Consider the following 23,437-nt stretch of genomic DNA (forward strand, 5'->3'; position numbering starts at 1 on the left):
TTGGCTGGTGCTCCACAGTTTCGAGTGACGTTTATAAGGTCTCCACTCTGGGAAGGCTGTGGTGGGCTGGGTGGAGAAAGATGGCGGATTTTGGTTGACAGCTTTGCACTTGCAGCGTCTATATCTCAGGGAAACTATGAATTGTATTGCCATTGTTTTCCCTTGGGGACTGAGGCGCATCATCGTTTCCCTTTATAAGAAGGCAGGGGACTTGTTAGACTACATGCAGCAGCACAGGGTGAGAACCAGTGTATTTAGCTATGCTGGGAGCAACATTACCGCAATAACACAGATATTGACGGTTAAGGGTGTGTTATGTAGATGTACAGTAATATCACAGAATATTGATAAAAGGGGTCAGGTTTTTGAAGTATGTTGTGTCAAAGTCGTTATTTGTTCCCCCCCCATTAGAAAAATCATTGCGTGGGGGGTGCAGACATTTGTCCTTTGGGTTGCAAATTACAGTGAATACATTGACACATTTTCAGCCACAAATCCTGTTGATATAGTGAACACATTCAGCATACAGTAACTAGCGGGATACAGTTAACTTTAGATGAATGCATTATCACACACAATCATAGTTGCCGACTTTTATGCTGCCCTCTCCGAGAGAGGGCAGCCAGCCAGCTCACTGAAGTAGGGGGGCGGGGCCATCACCGGGAGGGGAAAGGGCGGTTTGGGGGCGGAGCCACGGTCGGGCTGCTCTATCTGGGACGTAGCTATAGCAAACGCGTAATTTTAGCCCCGCCCACCGCAGTGCAATGTCAGTATTTCAGTCATTGCACTGTGGGGGTGGGGCTAAAATGATGCGATCGCGTCATTTGACCCGCAGACCCCCTGCCGTGTGTGGGTTCGCGGGTGATGGATGGATATGCGGGAGGGTTGCCCCCCTTTCCGGGGGTCCGGGAGGGGACCCGATTTCCGGGACCCTCCCGGCCATTCCGGGAGGGTTGGCAACCCTGCACAGAATGGAACAACCAAAACACACAGTTTGATATTGGGCGCTGATTTGTTATTCGGTACTGCTGCTGGACCTTAAGGGGGATTACCAGACCCCTTTATATAGAACAATAGTGCAAAAGAAAAAGAATGGACCAGCGCTGTACTGAATAAATAGTTTAGATTTATTAAAATATAAAAAAATATTTTATTTTACACATTCAATTTAAATATAGCAATTGGCCAATTTCAGACATACAAGACTTACACACATATAGGACATAACACCCCTTGGCGATGAACTGGTTAGACTTTTGCATGCAGTTAAGGTTTTTTCCTTTTTTCCAGATACAACCAATTAGTTGGGTTAGTTCTTACAAATAAACACAGTCCCCACTATATGTGCACATTTAATTAGTGGTATATTAATTTGTAATCCGAAGAGGACTAGGTGGCTTACTCTCACTTGTAAATTCTCCGACCTGTGTTTTGCGGTTTTATCCGAGAGATTCAAGGAAATCCAAGTTTCTTAGCCTCCAGTGTCCCCCTGGTGTCACCTCAACGCGTTTCTCCGCCTGGACAGTCTATCAGCGGCTTCCTCAGGAGGTATATGTGGTTGGTAGAACACTTCCGCCTTTTATGACGGGATTTCCCGCTTTGCGCATGCGTCCTGCGCCTTGCGGGTCACGCCTCGTTCTCATCGGGCTTCCGGGTGTTGCACAGCGTAATCGCGTCATGCCGGTCAAGCCGCGTTCTCATTGGGCTTCCGGATATTAGTGCAGCGTCTCTGTGTCACGCGGTACAAGCCTCGTTGTCGGACGCGATTTTGCCAGATTATGTGATGCGTCTGGGCTTACTTTGTGCGTGTCACACCTCGTTATTAATACTTTACTCCTATCATGGAATGTCCATCATCTGACTCCAGGCCTCGTTTTCAGAGGCTTGGTTTTATTAGACTTATACTGATATGCTAATTAGACCGAACTCTTTAGCATATTGCTCACTACCACATATAACATACAACAATTAACATATAACATATACTAAATATATAATAAATTATATTTAATTCATTTATATAGCAAGATTCAATATTCTTAAAAAAATGTATTAATATTTTGATGTGGATATTTTTATCCAATAGCGATATATACTAGTTATAGAACGAGATTCTGTCTATATATAACCATATTTGAGCAAAATTAGGCCCCAAAGAAGTTATTACATATAGAATAAAATAAAAATAAATATAAATATAAAAATATACATAAAGATCATAAAATATATATATATATATATATATATAAAAAATATTCTAAGTGTGTAGAGACATGAAAACGATGCCTGGAGTCAGATGATGGACATTCCATGATAGGAGTAAAGTATTAATAACGAGGTGTGACACGCACAAAGTAAACCCAGACGCATCACATAATCTGGCAAACTCGCGTCCACTTTCAGGGGTGCCCTGTGTTGGTGGTCCAGGACCAATTAAAATCATTTATGGTCAATGTAATAGGCAAAACCGGGGTTTGCGACTTTCAATCATAAAATATGTGGCCAAACAGAAGCAAATTCTGTCCGTCACCACATAACTGATTATAAGGATGACATATAAACACAATTTATTTCATTTTAGATTTTTCTTCTAAAGTACTCACCTTTTGGACGAGGGGTGCCACGAAAAACTTTCAATTTGGTGCCATGATTTGAAAAAGTTTGGGAACCACTGCTTCAATGGGCAAAACCATGTGCACTGCAGGTGGGGCAGATGTAACATGTGCAGAGAGAGTCAACGCCCCCATTGACTACTACAATTTGGCCAATTTCACCCATTCCCAACCGATCGGGGCAGAGAAATTGGCCCAAATTGGATGTGTTTGATGCCCCATTGGGTCTGATGCGCAATCCATTGTGCATCGGATCGGAGTCAGAGGTCGGACCTGCATTCAACTACCTTGCGTGCTGAGTTCGGTACTATGTATGTGGTACTATGCATGCTGAGTTCAGTACCAGATTAGATGGCCATACCAGCTCTATAACATACTGTTTTTTTTCTACTCTATTATGACATTCCATTTATGAAACCTGTTTTTTAAGGACAGTTTTCATCTTAGGTATTGACGTTAGACTCATCTGTTCATTGAACAGCGTAATGTTTTGCCCCCAGTCCTGTACAGTTCTTTGCCATAAGAGAACTGTGGGGCAGATTTATTAAGCTCGGTGAAGTGATAAAGTGGCTGGTTTAAAAAAATGACAGTTAGGAGCTGCAGTGTTGTTTTCTAGGACCTGGCCACGCCAGTGCTGTACGGGGACAGCATGAAGGGGACGGACCGGGCTCTCCGGCGTTACCGCTGTGGGTGGGCCCGGGCCAGCCACATCACCATTGTAGCCGGGCCAAGACTACTGACATCACCAAACGGGGAGGGCCCAGCAGGCAACATCACCAAAGGGGACGGGCCTAGCTTGGCTCCACCAAAGTCACTGCTGGGGAAGCGCCGGGCATTTACGGTGACCATGGGTTTTCACGTGCGCATCTGTAGGGCACAGGCAGCATGCTGTTCTAGCCGGGTACTACTAGAGGGATAGGGCGCATTTTGCCCTTCAAAAAGGCATGGTATGATCACTGTTAAGACCTCAACGATAAATTCTACCCCGCAATATCGCTGCCTAGATATTGTTATATTCATATGTTTGTAATTCCAATCATTAGGACAGAGCGAATCACTGCTGAACTCTTTTATTACGTTGCTATCTCTCCACACTACACCCACTTCCCAGCATTCCCCTGATCCTAGGGACCGTCACTGAAGATTCAGGCTTACACATACAAGTAAAGGAGTGTCTGCAAACATAAATCATTCTAATGCAGTAACATCACATTTTCTTTTATTTCAAGATGCAGTAAGCCCTATATCCTCAGTAATTCATCAACAGCTTAATATAAAGCAACAACCATCTCTCAGGTTTGCGTATTTCTCTTTTGGGTCTTTCATACACAGTCTATGTTTCGTCAACCATGTTGGACCTTTCCAGAATTGTGGTTTGTTCACCATCAAGACCATCATACATGTCAGATGAAGAGTATACTTCAATCACGTTGTCTTCATTATGGTTAGGTTGAAATCTTAAATCCACCCAATTTCTTCTTCCTTCTGCTCCATGCTCTGTACATATAAGATATTGGTACTACTTGTGCTTGTGCTATACCTTTCTGCCTCCAAATGCCTCATGATCTCTGAGACAGATAAGCTGTTTGCTTGCCTATCATAGAACAGTTTCTGTTTCACCTGTTGGTGTTCCTTACTCAGTCTGACCAACATTGAGTCATGCGTATTAAGCAGTTCATAATGTATTGGGAGATTTTCTCTAATCCTCATTCCAATAGCTTTTGTGCAGGAGAAAGTCCATTCTGTAAAGGTGTACTGCGGTAGAATAAAAAACTTTTGAAAACATCTTCTTTACCTTCCTGAGCTTTTTTCATGAGACTCTTTTCAGTTTTCACTGAACTCTCCACCAACCCATTGGACTTTGGATAGTAGGGGCTTGTAAAATGGCCAAATTCCTGAATTGTCTAAATTCAGTACTGAAAAACTGAGGACCATTGTCATTGAACACTTTCATAGGTACACCATGCCTTGAAAAAAAATGACTTCCTGCAATTGACTAAGGCTTTACTAGTAGTTGTATGTAGTGTCTCTACCTCAGGGTAGAGTAATAATCAATCACTAAAATGTATGTTTTCCCATTACAATCAAACAAATCTGCGCCAATTTTTTGGTCTGGTCTCTCTGGCACTTCATGAGGACTCAGCGGTTTGGCTTGTTGCTTTGGTCTGTCTATAAGACATAATTCACATGAATAGTGTATGCCACACTGTAACCTAAATTGTATGCCACACTGTAACCTAAATCGTATGTCATAAGCATGTTCTGTTTACACAAGTAAAGGAATTATTTTGCACAATTCACAATTTGTCAGTCATTACTAGCATACACAAAAAGGATTGGAGCGCAGAACTTCAACCACAATGTAAATCGTTTAACTTTGCAGGATTGGTCTTATGGCAAGTGCAACCGCTAACACCAAAAAAACCAAACGCAGTGCGCAGGTAACCATCGAGAATCCCAGAACTACTACTTGACCAAGCACCTGCAGCAAGTGTTTGACCATGGGATTCAGCAATATCAGAACCAATAGAGACCAAAGGGCATATGAAGCTTTCGTGGCACTAATGAGTAAATACCCACCAAAGAGCAACAAAGACATATTCTGCGACACCTTCCTACACCTCAAGCAACTAATAAACAAAGAAACGCATCTATGGTGGAACACACAAAGCCTAAAATGGTATATCGACAACTCCATCATGTGTATCCTTTTGTGATATAGTTCTGGAGCAGTCAATATCCCATTTGGTAATCAAAGTAATCTGTATCGACCCTCTGGTGTATTAAATGCACAAAGCATTGAGCTGACCTCCATCTAGCTTCAGTTGGCGGAATCGTGACGATGCGTACAATTTACTGAACCATTTTGCTCCCGCAAATTGTGACATGATTTCACCCCTGGTTAGTAGTTTTGAAATTTTCGCCCTAACCCTAATTAAATGTACAGAGCAAATGGATTAACAAGTAACTAGCGCTGTGTGAAATAACTAATGAAAATTATCTTCATTTGGGATCTTGGTTCTTTACATAAGATCCTTCCTCTGGTCACAAAGGAATGAACTTACAATATAGTTCTAAAACACAATTTGTGGACGCCAGTGACAGGTAAGAAGGATTTATTCACAACGATCCAAGGATCCAAGTGATAGATAAAAAACACAATTTAAAAACAAAGTGTCCAAAAAGAAGCCGATTCAAGACGTCAATACCAGAGCGGCTGTTTCCTCAGTCTGCAGACAGCGCCAGGTGGGGGAGATCCGTGTGGTGTCGCTTCAGAGGTGGATGCATCCTGATGCTTCTGTGAGATGCGGCCTGATCATCTATGATGATCGGGCCACATCTCACAGAAGCATCAGGACGCAGGAAACAGCCGCTCTGGAATTGACTGGTATTGACGTCTTGAATCGGCTTCTTTTTGTACACTGTTTTTAAATTGTGTTTTTTATTTATCACTTGGATCCTTGGATCGTTGTGAATAAATCCTTCTTACCTGTCACTGGCGTCCACAAGTCATCTGTCGTTTAAAGAAACCTCTGATTTGAACGCGAGATAGAACTCACATGTAAGTTGATTTCATGCTGTCTTGTCTGCGATCTGAAGGTCACTAAAGAAACTGCTACGGGCACACCTGAATAGAACTATATTGTAAGTTCATTCCTTTGTGACCACAGGAAGGATCTTATGTAAAGAACCAAGATCCCAAATGAAGATAACTTTCATTAGTTATTTCACACAGCGCTAGTTACTTGTTAATCCATTTGCTCTGTACAAAATGAGGAGAACACAGAGTTCATGAACAAGTAGGAAGCCTTACTTAAAAGCTGCTCAACACAACTCATACAACTACTGATAGTGGATAACACAAAGAAACTCACCAACTTAGACAAAGAAGTAACAGAACTGGACAAAGAGCTAGACCAATACAAAGAGCAGGCTGAATTCACCACACTATCCAATCTCACCACCAGCTGCTTGCAAATGAACAAGACGAAAATAATCAACACCAAGAGATGAAAAATCATACGTGACAAATAAGGCATCAACAAACCTAAGAAGCAGCCACGCATAACAAAATCCAAGAGGAATGACATAAAGACAGCGACACCTAGAACAGAACATCACGAACCTCAACAGCTTAAACGAAGCTCAGTGTACAAATGACTAAATCTAACGTACCAGCAATACATGTCAAGACTGCACAGAAACAACAACTGCCAAGAAGAACATAAACAACAGTCAGAAGACACAGAGAGAAACCTTGTTCAGTAGCACATCAACAGAGGTATCTTTCTCCATGCATGAAATAGACGACGATCCACACTACGCACACTTAGCTAGTCCCTTGGACTAGGGTGGAACAATAGCAACATAACCAACATACACAACATGGAAGAGCAAGACATCACAAGGGAAGAACTCCAAACATTGAGCTGAACAACCGACACAATCAGAAGTACCACATACAGATTCTCAGAAGCAGAAGACCTACCTTTGATCAATCTGACACAAATATAAGAGCCAATTTCCTATAATTTGATTCCCAACAACATCCCCAGCCTCTGCACAAGAGAACCACATTAACACATCGGAACAAATACCAGCAAACCTCTGGTTAGTAACCTCAGATGTAGAGTGTGGTCCTGTTCAATATAGTAGCGGATGCTGGCTGCCCCTTGTTCATGGTCTATTACTGTACTCAGTAATAGACCATGAACCAAGGGGCAGCCAGCATCCGCTACTATTTTGAACAGGACCACACCCAAAGCACGGAGTACTGTGACTTCATCATATTCAGCATTATGTTCATACTACAACACAACTACGTATGGTTTGAAAACCAATTCTACAGACAGACCACTGGGACCGCAATGAGTACGAAATTTGCTCCTAGTTCCGCAAACCTATTCATAAGCTGATGGGAAGACCAATACATATGGAAAGGACATAACTTCAAAGAAAACCTCACCCTCCAGACAAGATATATAGATGACGTCCTGTTCATCTGGAAAGGCACAGAGACGTCACTATATTCCTTTCCGGGGCACATCAACAATAACAACAACCTGCAGTTTACTACCAACTACAGCAAACTACAAGTAAACTTCTTAGACCAGGCATGTCCAGCTGTTGTGAAACTACATGCCTTGCCACAGTTTTGCTGTTAGGGAATGTTAAAACATTGGCAGGGCATGCTGGGATGTGCAGTTCCACAACAGCTGCAGGGCAACAGTTTGGACATGCCTGTCTTAGACCTACAAATCTTCATTGAAGATGCAAGGATACAGACCAGAACACAGAAAAACAGTCATGGTAAACAGCTTCAACTTATCAACGAGTGGACACCATCCGAAGTGGCTGCAAGCTATACCAAAGAGCCAATACCTCAGACTAAGCCGCAACTGTTCCAAACTGGAAGACCTCAAACGACAGAGTACCCAACTCACCTTGCAATTCAGAGAAAAGGACTACACCCATGAACACTTAGACACAGCAAACGAAGAGATAGAGGCCGTAGAAAGAAGGAACCTCCTGGAATACAAGGACAAGACAGCAAACAGGAAAGCATATGACACACTGTTCATCACAAACTACTCGAAGCAAGCCACCTCCATACAAAGAATGATAACACCGCTGAAAACATGCATAAATGAACACATAAGGAACATCAGAAAATGCTTCGAAGAACGCAACCTCTCCAAACATTAAAAAATGTACCATGACAGCGACCCAAAATCACTTTTATTCATGGGAATCGAAAATGTATAGCCAAACTGGAGAGGAGGTAACTACAGATGGAGCCCCTGCCATCCTTGGCCGGGGGCGTGCCAGAACCTCCCCGCTTACGAGCGCCGGTGGCAGAGGCTTCACTGAACTGAGACGCGCCTGCGTCTCACACGTATGCACGTCCCAGTCTCTCGGCAGGGATGCTGCGTGTCCTTGCAAGTCTCCGCTTCAGGGAGATGGGCAGGGTTAGGGGGGGGCGCTCAGGGTGGCGGCGGGGACCAGAGGAAGGCTCCGTTGCCCAGGGGGCACGTGAGCATTGCGTGCACGTGTGCCCCCTGGCAACGCCAGCCCTGCAAAGATGAAGCCAGCCCCAACTGTACACCTAATTAATAAACACAGTAGAACTCAGATGGATGTACGAACTCAAGACATTGAACCCACGAGGGCTTAACCTGGACAACAAAGTCAAATCACTGGTCAGAACAAGATGACCCACACCTAAACCTCCTATGTAACATTAAGCACATAGACCACAAACCCTATCATTAGTGCGGGCACATAAAAGAATCACAATGTAGACCATATGTACACCCTACCACAGAGCCAGACTTAAAAACACACAAAAGCTTCACAACCAGGGAAAACGAATTATTTGTATAAAAAAGCAATAGAGACACGAAAACAAGCATTGACATTTATCTATATTCACTCTACTTGTTGTATATTTAGACACCTGTATTGTATTGTGTGCATTATCTACCTACATCGTATCGACTTGATATTGTATGAGATTGCATGAGATTCCGCTCTGCATTTCTGAACCCAATATCCCTGCTATGGGATTACTACCCACACCAAAACCACACATTGGCAATTACACACCATATTTGTTGTAATTACTTACAACCCCCTGAACAATGACTGCATGTCCAAATCATCACATGTTTACAAATATTATTGCAATGGTGCAAGAGACAGACACCAATCACAGGAGGAAACAACGCAGGAGAAGAGAAAACACAGACCATGCCCTCAATATCTGCCCCCAGCCCATAAATAACATCCCAAAAATCATACCCTGTAACTCCCTAGAAGAAGGCCCGCAGCAAGGCCAAAACACGTTGGAGAAAATGACAGCACTGAACATACCCACCCACCACAGAAGCAAGGATAACACAGAGGTACGGCACCAGACCCTGCCCACCACACCCAGAATTCATCCGGCCAGAGATGCAAATGGGAAGGAAGACGGAGAGCTCTGTGACAAAGGAGAAGAAAGCAGCACCATCAGGAACAGAGCGGAACTAGGTGAGTAGACGGATCCATCGGCAAGGTGAACAGTTTGCTGCGGTAAAAAGCATCAACCACTTTGCGCCCTCTGCTTGAGGAACCACATTCAACACCCCCAGTGGTGGCAGTCAGTGCAGGAGCCCACCCCGGCAACTTGCGCAGACAGGCTCACCAACTGACCTGTCACCACCAATGCCCAATCTGGCAGCACCCCCTCCTGCACAAAAAAACCTGACCACCCCTTAGGAGCAGATCCCATACCCAACACACACACAACATTGGGCCCTACGTTAACATCAGTACCGACACGGACAACTGCCGACTAAGTGGGAAGCAGCAACTGGGATACCTAATGGTGGACCAATCTGTACCACCAACCAGCAACAAACACCAGACGTCCGCGTGTTTGCAAAAGCCCCCGCAAACACCTACCCCACTTATCCTTGTCTTCCCTGGGTGCAATACCCACTGCAGCAAAGCGAGGCTATGACCACAAGCACCCCCATTTGGTCAACCCCACGCCCCGAAACCCACCACCCTCCTATATGCATTGTGTGTATGCGTGTGTGTATACATATATATATATATATATATAATGTCGGTAAATGATAGGCGTCACTCCGGGGCTTAGTATCAACCAAATTTTATAAGAAAAAGCGGTGTCACGGTCAACGCCGTTTCGGATAAACCGTCATCAGGACCATACCTGATGACGGTTTATCCGAAACGGCGTTGACCGTGACACCGCTTTTTCTTATAAAATTTGGTTGATACTAAGCCCCGGAGTGACGCCTATCATTTACCGACATTGTGTGTATGGGCTAGTCCCAGAGGAGGAAGGCACCCGGGCACCGTTACTTGCTATACAGGAGTGCCGGACATTGCATCGCATTATTATATATATATATATATATATATATATTTTTTTTTTTAAACAACTTCTAAATGAAGTAGACAGACACAGCAGTATCAGCGTATCAACGTTTCATTTCTCTACCAGGAATTTCGTACGGATAACATAAATATGTAATTTTTATTTTTGTGTTACTGCAATTGATCGTGTTATTGTCACCTATTTAGTGTATGCCACACTGTAACCTGAATTGTATGTCATACGCATGTTCTGTTTACACAAGTAAAGGAATTACACAATACACAGTTCATCAGCCATTACTAGCATACACAAAAAGCACTACAACCACAATCTAAATAATTCACATGTAGCATTTGTCTGTGCTATGTTTTGGTTCATTCTTGGCCAATACATAACTTAACGCGCTCTCCGCTTACATTTTTCTTCTCCTAAGTGGGCTTCATGTATATTGCATAGCATAGTTTTTCTTAGGTATGACAAATCTATTGCCTTTGTAAATAATACCATTGACAACGGTAAGGTCACTGCGGTACATCCAATAATCAAAGGGCACATTTTTTTTTCTGGCCATCCTTTAAGAATGATGTATTTAACTCTTTCATTGTGTCATCTGTCTCAGTTTATTTTCTAATTTGTTCTTGTCTTGCAAGAGACACTGGCAGAGAAGCTACAATAAAATTAATATATGCTTCTAACTCTTCATCCATCAGACTTCTGTAACCTTCACTTGTCAACAGCACAAGAATGTGTGTCAGCAATGTACATGTATTTACGGCGACAGTACAGCAATTGTACATCATATTTCTGTTGTCTGATGAGCATTCTGTGAATTCTCATGGAACAGTCATGTAACAATTTAGTCATGTAATTTAGAACAGTCATGTAACAATAGTTTGTGGTCAGTCTCCACTGTAAATGCTTGACCATACACAGATTGATGAAATCACTCACATTCATATGTGAGTGAAAGAAGTTCTTTTTCAATTTGAGCATTCCTTGTTTCAGCACTTGTCAATGCTCTTAATTACTGGTTGCCATATATCTTTATGTTCTTGTAACAACACTGAGCCTAGGACAAATTATGAAGCATCTGCTGAAATTCTTATACAGATGGAGCCCATGCCATCTTTGGCCGGGGCTCGTCAGACCCTCCCCGCTGGCGAGCGCCGGCGGCAGGGGCTTCACCGAACTGGGACGAGCATGCGCATCCCTGCCCGTCTCCGCTTCAGGGAGACGGGAAGGGTTAGGCGGGCGCTCGGGGCGGGGAGGGAGGCTGAAGGGATCGGAGGAAGGCTCCTTTGCCCAGGGGGCACGCGCGCATGAGACCCATCTGTACTTTTTATAGGATCAAAAAATCTTAGCATTGCTCTGCTATGACCTGTTTCTTCTTGTTCATGTGACCTAATCTACTTGTTATCTTTGTCCAACAACCATCTAAGAGGCGCTGTTCGTTCAGAGAGCTGGGAAATAAATTTTCCTAAGTAAGTAATCATTCCAAGGAATCTTCTGACGTCGTCTTGGTTGTTCGGACACTCCATGTATACTATGGCTGATGTTTTCCTAGGGTCAGGTTTTACACCTTGATCTGAAACCACATCACCCATAAAGTGTATTCACTTCAAATTCATACTGTATTTGTCTTTGTTTAGGTTTAGATTCAATTTCCTGATAAGTGCACCTGCAGTGCACATGGTTTTGTCCATTTGAGAAGGAATATGCCAGAAGGAGTGAACCAGAATAACCCCCATTGTTTCAACACCTGGAATATGTAAAAAATCATGTGTATCCTTTTGTGATATAGTTCTGGAGCAGTCAATATCCCATTTGGTAATCAAAGTAATCTGTATCGACCCTCTGGTGTATTAAATGCACAAAGCATTGAGCTGACCTCCATCTAGCTTCAGTTGGCGGAATCGTGACGATGCGTACAATTTACTGAACCATTTTGCTCCCGCAAATTGTGACATGATTTCACCCCTGGTTAGTAGTTTTGAAATTTTCTCGTTTTATAGCTTTGTTTAAATCTCTTGGATCTAGACATATTCTGAGTTGTCCATTTTTGTTTTCAACAATTACTAAGGAGCTCACCCATTCAGTAGGTTCATCAACTTTCTGTATCACCCCAAGGCTTCCATTCGGTTTAACTCTTGTCGTAGGTTTTCTCTCAGCGCAAATGGCACTTTTTTACACAGGGGTATATCAATGGAGAAACTTGTGTGTCTATATTTATCTTATGCTCTCCAGGCAAACCTGGATCTTCAAAGACATCTTTATATTCTGTAAACACAATCATCTTCTTCTTGTGATGTCACCATAATAACTTTCTTTAGCAACCAAGTTTCTCACAGGAACTTAATCCTAGAATCAATTGTACATTCTTAGCCACAATCAGTAGAGATGTTTTAAACTGTTTTTTTTTTTATATTTTAGTGTCATTAGGCATCTCGTTCACAGTTGGAGTTTTTTTACTCAAGAGAAAGGGAAGGTTCCAATCTCCCAAGAGCCCCGGCGCTAATGGGTAAGAAATAAATTAAATATAAAAAGTTTTATATAGACACAAATAATAAGTTAAAGATCAAGGTGGGTAAAAAACAGAAATTGGAATATAATTAACACATATACATATACACATTATATAACACATATCTGGACCAGTAAAACACTGTATATTAAAAGGGCAGACTTGACACAATTCCTATCTGGAAATTTGCTGGCGTCCCAGCAGAAATAATATATGGTATCATTAAATGATATTGATCCCCTCAGAGAAAAGCCGATAGGTGTACACACGGTTAAGAGCCTTATAGCAGCGGGTGAATTAGTAAACCAAAGTACAGTAGACCTGGGTTAGCGAGTAAGCTGACGTAAGCTGACACGCACTGAGTTCATGCAGGTATTGGCATATATATCAGGTTGCTGGTGCCTGCGTGTTAGTATAGGCAGGTAAACACAGTTAGTAATGAGCCCAAGCTGCAGGAGTCCAGTTTAAACGCTCATAGTTGCGGGTACAATAACACTCACTGAATTGGAGGAGTTGGAGTGGCACCTCTGTGGGCTGTTTGAAGACCGTGTTCCGGAGGTATGAACGCTGACGGCGACTTCCCATGTGATGATGAGTGCCGGAATACACGCTGATGGTAGAGGCGGAAGTCCAGCCGGATGTAGGAACGACAAAGGTCTCTGGGGGTATGGGCGGAAGTCTGTATCAAGTCTGCGGTTAGCACTGGCGGAAGTGGGGCAACGCGTTTCGTCTCCCGAGCAACTGGAGACTTTTCAAGCTGTGATCAGCCATTGCTAGTGCTTTGTATTTATGAGCCAAAGTTAATTGGATAATGGGTCAATAATGCAATTAATAGTATTCATTTTCAAAATTATGTAATTTGGAGGTTAAAAAACTAAACACTTTCATATACATTACAGCGCATCCTCTGAACTCACAAGTAAACAGAGAAGAAAAAAAGATATTAATGTTTAAATACATCGATTTGTGGTCAAAAACAATCACAATCATCTGATTAAATCAATAACATTAATTAGGGCATGATCGTTGCAAAAGTGGTCAGTATATTTGCATACATTCAAAAGAGCAGAAAGAGAGAAAGAGAGAGTGCAAATAACATTCCTAATCTATCCATATGAGAAACAAGGGATCATTCTGAATACGATTATTCTAAATATTAAATCATATTAAAATCATATTCAATTAAAATCTATAATTACACATCGGTGATGTAAATAAATCGATCTATATCTATTAAGACATTATTACATCTGATGTGAGGGCAGTGAAGATGGAACATAAATGGACAGGTATAAATCTCAGTATTCACAGGAACTCAGACAATTCTTGTTAGATGTAGATCTCGTAAAGCCGTAGGGGGATAAATATATTTATAATTCGCCAATCTAAATACATATATAAATTATGTTCTCCATATAGAGTTGTCTGTAAGGAGCAGAAGGAGAGTAAACTGCAAGCCCTGTAACAGGGTAGTTCGCTGTCCCTCTGATCCCCACAGCAATCTAAGATGGCAATAGACAAAGATGTTGAATATTATATTAATATTGATACTAACGTAGAGACATAGGGTATTGAACCAGTAAAATTACGGAATGTCAAATTTCAGGGGTAATGTACTGAATACATCATTCACAGTTAACGTTCACAGTTAAAGAAACAATCCATTCTTTTTTTTTTTATCTGCACTGCCAAGTTCAATGCAATCCACAAAGAATTTGTCTACTTGTTGAACAGTGTGCACTTTGATGTTTTCACTTTTCATTTTACAGCATTTGGCAAAGTCATTAAACCAAATCCTTCATACAGGATTTACAATAAGAAGGGCACATTTTAGGATTGTGAGAATTTCCGGTACTTATGTAGTATCTGGGCGTCTGATTTAGAAATCGGATCCGATCGCATCGCATCGCATGCGACCAAATCGTATGCAATGCGATGGTCAAGATTGTTCCATAGGATTCAATGTTAAAATGGTCTGAGTCCATTTTAACAGAGAATTCAATGGGAAAAAGGGGTCCTTTTCCTTTCCCCACTATCCAAGTGGGCATGGAGTTGGATATAAACCTGTGGCGAGAGTAGCGAGCCACCGAGCCCAAAGCGTGGCGAGCGGACACAGAATACTTTTAAAGAAATATGCGTTCGCTCGCCACGCTTCGGGCTCGGTGGCTTGCTGCGCTCGCAACGCTATATAAAATCAACTCTATGCCCACTTGGATAGTGGGGAAATGAACAGGACCTTCTTAACATTGAATCCTATGCAAAATCGCATCGCATCGCATCTGATTGTATGCCTTAAGGTAAGGCATACAATCACAAAATCGGCAGCCCAGATACTACATAAGTACCGAATTTCCATATCAACTACAAACTGTCTTGTTAGAGTGTATCTTAAGGGGCCCATACACGGTCCGTTAAACGGATCCGTTTGGGTCTTAATTAGCACGCTTCGCATCGGATCGCATGCCTAGTGCATGCGGTGTGCATGCAATGCGATCCGATGCGAAGTTTAGCTAGTACAAAAAATGTGCAGCACATACTTTTTGTACCGTACTATGTGATGCGCGGGAGCGCGCATCGCATAGTACAAAACGGACGGTCCGGGAACGGACCGTCTATGGGCACCTTTAGACTGCTTCATTTTGGAGAATGGTGGTTTGCTTGGCTCTGCTTTTCCGCACTTCATGTACCGCACCAAATGCTTGTATAATGTTTTTGCTTGCAACTTGGTATTCTCTGCCGATCTACACATAGTCGCTGCCTTGTCTAGTGTTAAGTCTTGATCTCTCAGCAATCTCTCTCTCTGAGTGCATTATCGGGTGTTCCACAAACAATACCATCTCTAATCAGTGATACCTTTAAATCACCAAACTTACAGGATTTACTGAGTGACTGAAGCTCGGTAACCTACTGATCAAACCCATCTCCAGACTTCTAAACACAAGTGAAAAACATAGATCTTTCATAGGTCACATTTTTTCTTGGCACAAAGTAATCTTCAAATGTTTGCATAATAGCAGATAGCACCATGTGCTGCCCCTCCTCATGCTGAAAACTATTATAAATTGCCAGCACATCCTCTCCTATAACATGGAGGAAAATGTATGCCTTTGTTTTGTCTGCATCTGTATCAGCTTCACAAGCTAAATCTTTTCCAATTGTCCTAAACGCTCATAGACCTACAGTAAGCATGCCTTTTTGAGGAGACAGTTGATCCATGGTTACTCACTGTTTGATAAGACAAGGGCATAGTGCAGAGTTTACAGGCAGCTGCAGGATCCCTCACACTCTGAGCACTAGCAATCCAGGTAACACATCTTCTAACACCATGTTATGTTCATATGTTTGTAATTCCAATCATTAGGACAGAGAGAATCACTGCTGAACTTCTTTATAACGTTGTTAGCTCTCCACACACACAAACTCAGTACACTGAACTACACCCACTTCCCAGCATTCCCCTAGGGCGGTGGTTCCCAAACTGTGTGCCGTGGTTCCCTGAGGTGCCTCGGGACACTTGCAGGGGTGGCCCGAGTTGGCGGTCCAGGACCAACTCAAATTGTTTATGATCAATTATTTATGGACAAAACCGGTGCTGGGAGCTGCCAATCATAAAATATGTGTACAATCAGAAGCAAATCATGCCCTTTACCACATAACTGAACCTAAGAAGCACATATAAACACAATCTACTTAATTTTATATAATTTTGGGGGGGCCTAGGGTTGTCGTGGAAAAATTCTGATACTCTAGGGTGCTGTGACTCGAAAAAGATTGGGAACCCCGGCCCTAGGGACTGTCACTAAAGATTCAGGCTTACACATACAAATAAGGGAGTGTCTGCAAACATAAAGCATTCTAATGCAATAACATCACAGACGTCACCTCTGACTCTGAACTGTAATTTGTTCCCCCACATTCAATCTGTCTCAAAATCAGGTTACATGCATATAAAAAAAACATCCAAACATAACTATACCTTACACTGCAAATACTCCAATCCATTCTTTCATTATCTTTGCATTGATTATTGCAATAGTCTTTTTTACTGGTCTCACTAAAAACAGACTCTCATCACTACAATCCAAGCTAAATGTAGCTGCATGCTAATCCTCCTTGCTAGACGTTAATTGTCTGCATTCCTTCTATATGTTACCTGTATTCTACTATATTCAGTCTTCTATATAAAATTCTATTTGGTTATGTATTCAGACACCCCTGCACCGACTGGGGTTAAGGTCTTGGTTGGACCTCCCATTGGTGTACACTGGCCTCAAGCCCCGTACACATGGGGGGAGATATATTGCTCAGCCATATATTGCTGAGCTTATGGCTGAGCAATATATTGCTCAGTTTCTCCTTTTCATCAGCGACCAGAGAAGGTCGCTGATGAAAAAGAAATTCCGGGGGGAGGCCGGCAGTGGAAATCAGCTGGTCGCAGGAGCATGTTCCTGCGACCAGCGATCACTACAGGGGTAAAAACAGGAGCGCGCACACGGCAATATATCGCCGGTGCACACTCCCATTGCAGGCAATATGGTCGCTTAGCGACCATATTTCCCGTGATATTACACAAAATCCCCCCCGTGTGTACGCACCTTTATGGGTATGTTGGAAGAACTGCTAAGCTGCTAATTATGTTTAAATGTTGACCATTAGATCCAGCTCATTATTAACTTATTAATTGAAGATTTAAACTTGGGCAAAGTCAGATACAGTACTTTAGCTAGTATAAAATACTTCATTCAGAAGGCCATTAACCAAACTACTCCAAAGTACATCTATTCACTTATATCAAAATATTTCCCCACCCAGCTCTAACCCACGTTTATTCAATCCTCATGATTACATAACTTTGGTCAGGCTGCACCTACTCTATGGAATGCCTTCCCACACACAATTAGACTCTTCTCTAGTCTCCAAACCTTCAAGTGTTCTCTGAAAACTCACCTCTTCAGGCAAGATGATCACATTCTGGGCCAGATGTACTAAGCTTCAAAAGTGATAAAATTGAGAGTGATAAACAACCAGCCAATCAGCTCCTACCTGCCATGTCACAGACTGTGTTTGAAAAATGTCAGACAGGAGCTGATTGGCTGGTTGCTTATCACTCTCCATTTTATCACTTTTGAAGCTTAGTACATCTGGCCCTCTGAAACTGTCGGTATAATCTTGTATAAACATTCCTATCCAATTACAACCCCACAGTCCACACATATCCTCACATATTTTCATTTTCTGCACTTTCTCAGCCTCCTGACTGCAGTTCAACATTGCTGCGTGACCATATCATACAGCCCACCAAGAACCTTTGCAATATGTTGGACCATTATGCAATAGATAACACCTGTCCTTGTGTATTAATACCTGTTTCCCTATAGATTGTAAGCTTGAGAGCAGGGCATTCCTAGCTATATGATTGTCCATTATTACCCAGTTTTGATGATTTATCACTTTCCAATTTTAAAACACAACGGAATTTGCTGTACTATATAAGAAACTGTTAATAATAATAATTATATATATATATATATATATATATATATATATATATATATATACAGTCGGGCAAAAAAGTATTTAGTCAGCCACCAATTGTGCAAGTTCTCCCACTTAAAAAGATGAGAGAGGCCTGTAATTTTCATCATAGGTATACCTCAACTATGAGAGACAAAATGAGGAAAAAAAATCCAGAAAATGACATTGTCTGATTTTTAAAGAATTTATTTGCAAATTATGGTGGAAAATAAGTATTTGGTCAATAACAAAAGTTCATCTCAGTACTTTGTTATATACCCTTTGTTGGCAATGACAGAGGTCAAACGTTTTCTGTAAGTCTTCACAAGGTTTTCACAAACTGTTGCTGGTATTTTGGCCCATTCCTCCATGCAGATCTCCTCTAGAGCAGTGATGTTTTGGGGCTGTCGCTGGGCAACACGGACTTTCAACTCCCTCCAAAGATTTTCTATGGGGTTGAGATCTGGAGACTGGCTCGGCCACTCCAGGACCTTGAAATGCTTCTTACGAAGCCACTCCTTTGTTACCCGGGCAGTGTGTTTGGGATCGTTGTCATGCTGAAAGACCCAGCCACGTTTCATCTTCAATGCCCTTGCTGATGGAAGGAGGTTTTCACTCAAAATCTGACGATACATGGCCCCATTCATTCTTTCCTTTACACGGAGCAGTCGTCCTGTTCCCTTTGCAGAAAAACAGCCCCAAAGCATGATGTTTCCACCCCCATGCTTTACAGTAGGTATGGTGTTCTTTGGATGCAACTCAGCATTCTTTCTCCTCCAAACACGACGAGTAGAGTTGTTACCAAAAAGTTCTATTTTGGTTTCATCTGACCATATGACATTCTCCCAATCCTCTTCTGGATCATCCAAATGCTCTCTAGCAAACTTCAGACGGGCCTGCACATGTACTGCCTTTAGCAGGGGGACACGTCTGGCACTGCAGGATTTGAGTCCCTGGCGGCGTAGTGTGTTACTGATGGTAGCCTTTGTTACTTTGGTCCCAGCTCTCAGCAGGTCATTCACTAGGTCCCCCCGTGTGGTTCTGGGATTTTTGATCACCGTTCTTGTGATCATTTTGACCCCACGGGGTGAGATCTTGCGGGGAGCCCCAGATCGAGGGAGACTATCAGTGGTCTTGTATGCCTTCCATTTCCTAATAATTGCTCCCACAGTTGATTTCTTCACACCAAGCTGCTTACCTATTGCAGATTCAGTCTTCCCAGCCTGGTGCAGGTCTACAATTTTGTTTCTGGTGTCCTTTGACAGCTCTTTGCCATAGTGGAGTTTGGAGTGTGACTGTTTGAAGTGTTGGACAGGTGTCTTTTATATAGATAAAGAGTTCAAACAGGTGTCATTAATACAGGTAACGAGTGGAGGACAGAGGAGCCTCTTACAGAAGAAGTTACAGGTCTGTGAGAGCAAGAAATCTTGCTTGTTTGTTTTTGACCAAATACTTATTTTCCACCATAATTTGCAAATAAATTCTTTAAAAATCAGACAATGTCATTTTCTGGATTTTTTTTCCTCATTTTGTCTCTCATAGTTGAGGTATACCTATGATGAAAATTACAGGCCTCTCTCATCTTTTTAAGTGGGAGAACTTGCACAATTGGTGGCTGACTAAATACTTTTTTGCCCGACTGTATATATACTAAAGCATATACTAGTAGAATGACACAATATGTCCCTATTCCCAGTACTATATTTCATGCAGTCTGAGCTGCAGTTCTGGAGAATGCCAAAGGTGCTGCTCACTAATCAGGTGTCAGGAATTGCCTAATCATCACCAGCATGGATTACACTTGACACCTGGCTAGTTAAATCTGTCTGATCCACTGCTTATTGTTGAATAATACAGTATATTGTTTCTGGGTACTTGTGTTCCTGTGAACTTTTGTGTTTTTGTGCCTGCCAGCAGAGGAAAGACTGTACTGACTGTTCCTCAGGTCACCTTCCTATCATTCGTATTTGTTTCTCTGCAAATGTATTTGCTACTGCCTTTGTACTCTGTATTATTCCCTGAATTACTGCCAGTAGTACTGAGGAATCAAGGTAATAGTTCTTTGAACTCTGGCATAACCTGATAAGAATGCCTCATCTCGTGTAAATTTTCTGTTTTAGAACAAACAGTTGGAAAAAATAAAGAACAACAGGACCAGGATGTCTTTGAATTCCAGGATAATGAAGGAGACTGAAAAGAACATTATGAAATCAATTGACTGGATAGGCGTGCGCACATTGAGTGTTAGGGGTGCACAGGCACCCCCTATTGCTATGCCCACCCTTATGAACACATCCCTGCCACTAGCAATATCAGCAATACCTTTTACCAAAGACTTTTGTGTTTTAGAACTATATTCCATTAAAAGAAGCGGTGTCCATCAATCAATTAAGTGTATTTTGTATTGTTACTTATTTATTTTCAGTTTCGGTACTCTTTACCTAGCACGGCGCCCACGATTTTGATCGTGGGCATCGCAGGTAAAAAAAATCGCGGCCATCGCGGGCATTGAATGCACTAAAAATCGGGTGCGACGCGACCGACGCGATGCCCGCGATTTCCCATAGGGAACAATGTTAAATGTCTCAATTGACCCGATTTTCCTGTTCAATGCCTTAATTGACCCGATTTTTCCATAGGAAACAATGTTAAATGGCCCACAGAGGCCAAATAGCCACCCTGAAGTGTGAAATGGCCCCCACAATTGTTAACGCCACCCCACGATCAACGTCAACCCGAAGCGTGGCGAGCGCAGCGAGCCACCGAGCCCGAAGCGTGGCGAGGGGACGCGGATACCTTCACAGGTAAACGCGTCCCTTCGCAGGCTTCACAGGTATCCGCGTCCGCTCGCCACGCTTTGGGCTCGCTGCGCTCGCCACACTATTCTATTCTCAACTCCACGCCGACGTGGATAGTGGGGGTATGAAAAGGTTGTAGGACGCGTACCGCCGCCCCTCGCTGGCTCGCTGCGCTCGCCACGCTTCGGGTTCACGTTGATTGTGGGGTGGCGTTAACAATTGTGGGGGCCATTTCACACTTCAGGGTGCCTATTTGGCCTCTGTGGGCCATTTAACATTGTTTCCTATGGAAAAATCGGGTCAATTGAGGCATTGAACAGGAAAATCGGGTCAATTGAGACATTTAACATTGTTCCCTATGGGAAATCGCGGGCATCGCGTCGGTCGCGTCGCACCCGATTTTTTAGTGCATTCAATGCCGGCGATGGCCGCGATGGGCGCCGTGCTAAGTAAAGAGTACCACAGTTTCTTATATAGCGCAGCAGATTCCGTTGCGCTTTACAATTGTAGACAGTGATAAAACAAACTGGGTAGCAACAGACAGACTTGGAGGTAGGAGGGCCCTGCTGCAAGCTTACAATCTATAGGGATATAGGAGGGAAACACAAGGACATGCACCAGTAATAGCATAGCAGTCCCACCAAGTTACAGGTCCAGAAGGGAAGCTATGTAATGCATAAGTGCCTCAGAGGGTTATGCGTGTAGAACTTAAATATGATAGGCTTGCCTGAAGAGATGTGTTTTCAGGGAACGCTTGAAAGTTTGGAGGCTAGTGGAGAGTCTTATTGTGCGTGGAAGGGCATTCCATAGGGTGAGAGCAGCCCAATGAAAGTCCTGTAATAGTGAATGGGAGCTAGTGATCCGTGCAGAAGAGAGAAGAGTTACTTGTACTAGACCATTGTCCTGTCAACTACATACCTGTACCTGTGTCATCCATATATGTTTTTGACTTTATTTGCCTTTACTATTAAGATAAATAGATAGACAATGACCAGCGCACTAGCTCTATAAATGTGTAGATAAATAGATAGATAATGACCAGCGCACTAGCTTTATAAATGTGCCTTTACTGTTAAACAGAGTCATTAGAAGACTAAAACTGAAATAGACATTAGATTATGGTGTGGCTGATAGATGTTTTATATTGTAGCAAGTGCCAATAGATGATGGTGGACACGCCTGATTGGCGGTATTAGACACACCCAATGGGTGGTGCTAGACATGCCAAATAGGTGGTGCTAGGCACACCCTTTGACGGTGCATCCCCTAATAAAATGCGCTGCGCGTGCCTATGGTTAACTGATGATTACAAGGAGCGCTTTTAGCACTCAGAGCTCTCCGCAGTCACCTCTTCATAGTGGTAAGTACTGTTAATATTGTTTGTGACCTAAGTTAGGCATGCCTTACAAGCATGGACCTTTATGCATTCACCTAGGTTAAGCCAAGAATAGTTTTTGAGTGTTAGACTTAATGTCCAGTGCAATACATTTCAATAAATTTGGAATACAGCATAAGTACAGTAGTATGCTGAATTCGATGCTGTATCTCAGATTGACACCCAGATACCTTAAAGCACAGTAAGCAAACCTTGATCCCTTCACATTGCCATTCCAGATGATCATTGGTGAGATTTTCTTCCAGGCTCAAGTTAACTTTCTTCTAAATTAGTAAATGTATTTAAAAAAAGGTGATACACCAGCATCAAACTGTTTTGTGTACTATAGATCAAATTATGCCCATGATATGGTCAAGGATTGCAGTACAGCACTGCCTCCAATCTGTTATAGCAAATCACTGGCTACCTAGTGGTTTATTTATTAACAGTTTCTTATATAGCGCAGCATATTCCGTTGCGCTTTACAATAGCAGACAGTGATACAACAAAACAGGGTATTTACAGACAGTCAAAATGTAGGAGGGCCCTGCTCGCAAGCTTACAATCTATAGCGTGGCGTCAAGCATGGACCATCTGTCACTGCTGGCAGACGGCGGCAGTGCTTACCTGTCCGAGTCCGGTGGCAGGATCTGCTCCCTGTCCATCCTGGTACTGTCCAGGTGAGTGCCGCTGCCCTGTCCTCCTGGCTGTGTCCGTCCTCTCCTGCTG

The 23,437-nt window shown here is 42.7% G+C and overlaps 1 long non-coding RNA gene across 2 annotated transcripts; it reads left to right on the top strand.

The window, feature by feature from the left end:
* Nucleotides 1-4: 4 nt before the first annotated feature.
* On the top strand, nucleotides 5-20,923 carry LOC146075871 (uncharacterized). Of its 2 annotated transcripts, XR_014473647.1 has the most exons (4): nucleotides 5-238; nucleotides 12,931-13,018; nucleotides 16,196-16,326; nucleotides 20,656-20,923. It is a non-coding gene; the product is annotated as an uncharacterized LOC146075871 (long non-coding RNA). The 2 variants fall into 2 exon arrangements; XR_014473645.1 differs by lacking the exon at nucleotides 16,196-16,326.
* The last annotated feature ends 2,514 nt before the right edge of the window (nucleotides 20,924-23,437 follow it).

The sequence above is a fragment of the Crinia signifera genome, chromosome 1, assembly GCF_055691185.1.
Source record: "Crinia signifera chromosome 1, ASM5569118v1, whole genome shotgun sequence".
NCBI classification, from domain to species: domain Eukaryota; kingdom Metazoa; phylum Chordata; class Amphibia; order Anura; family Myobatrachidae; genus Crinia; species Crinia signifera.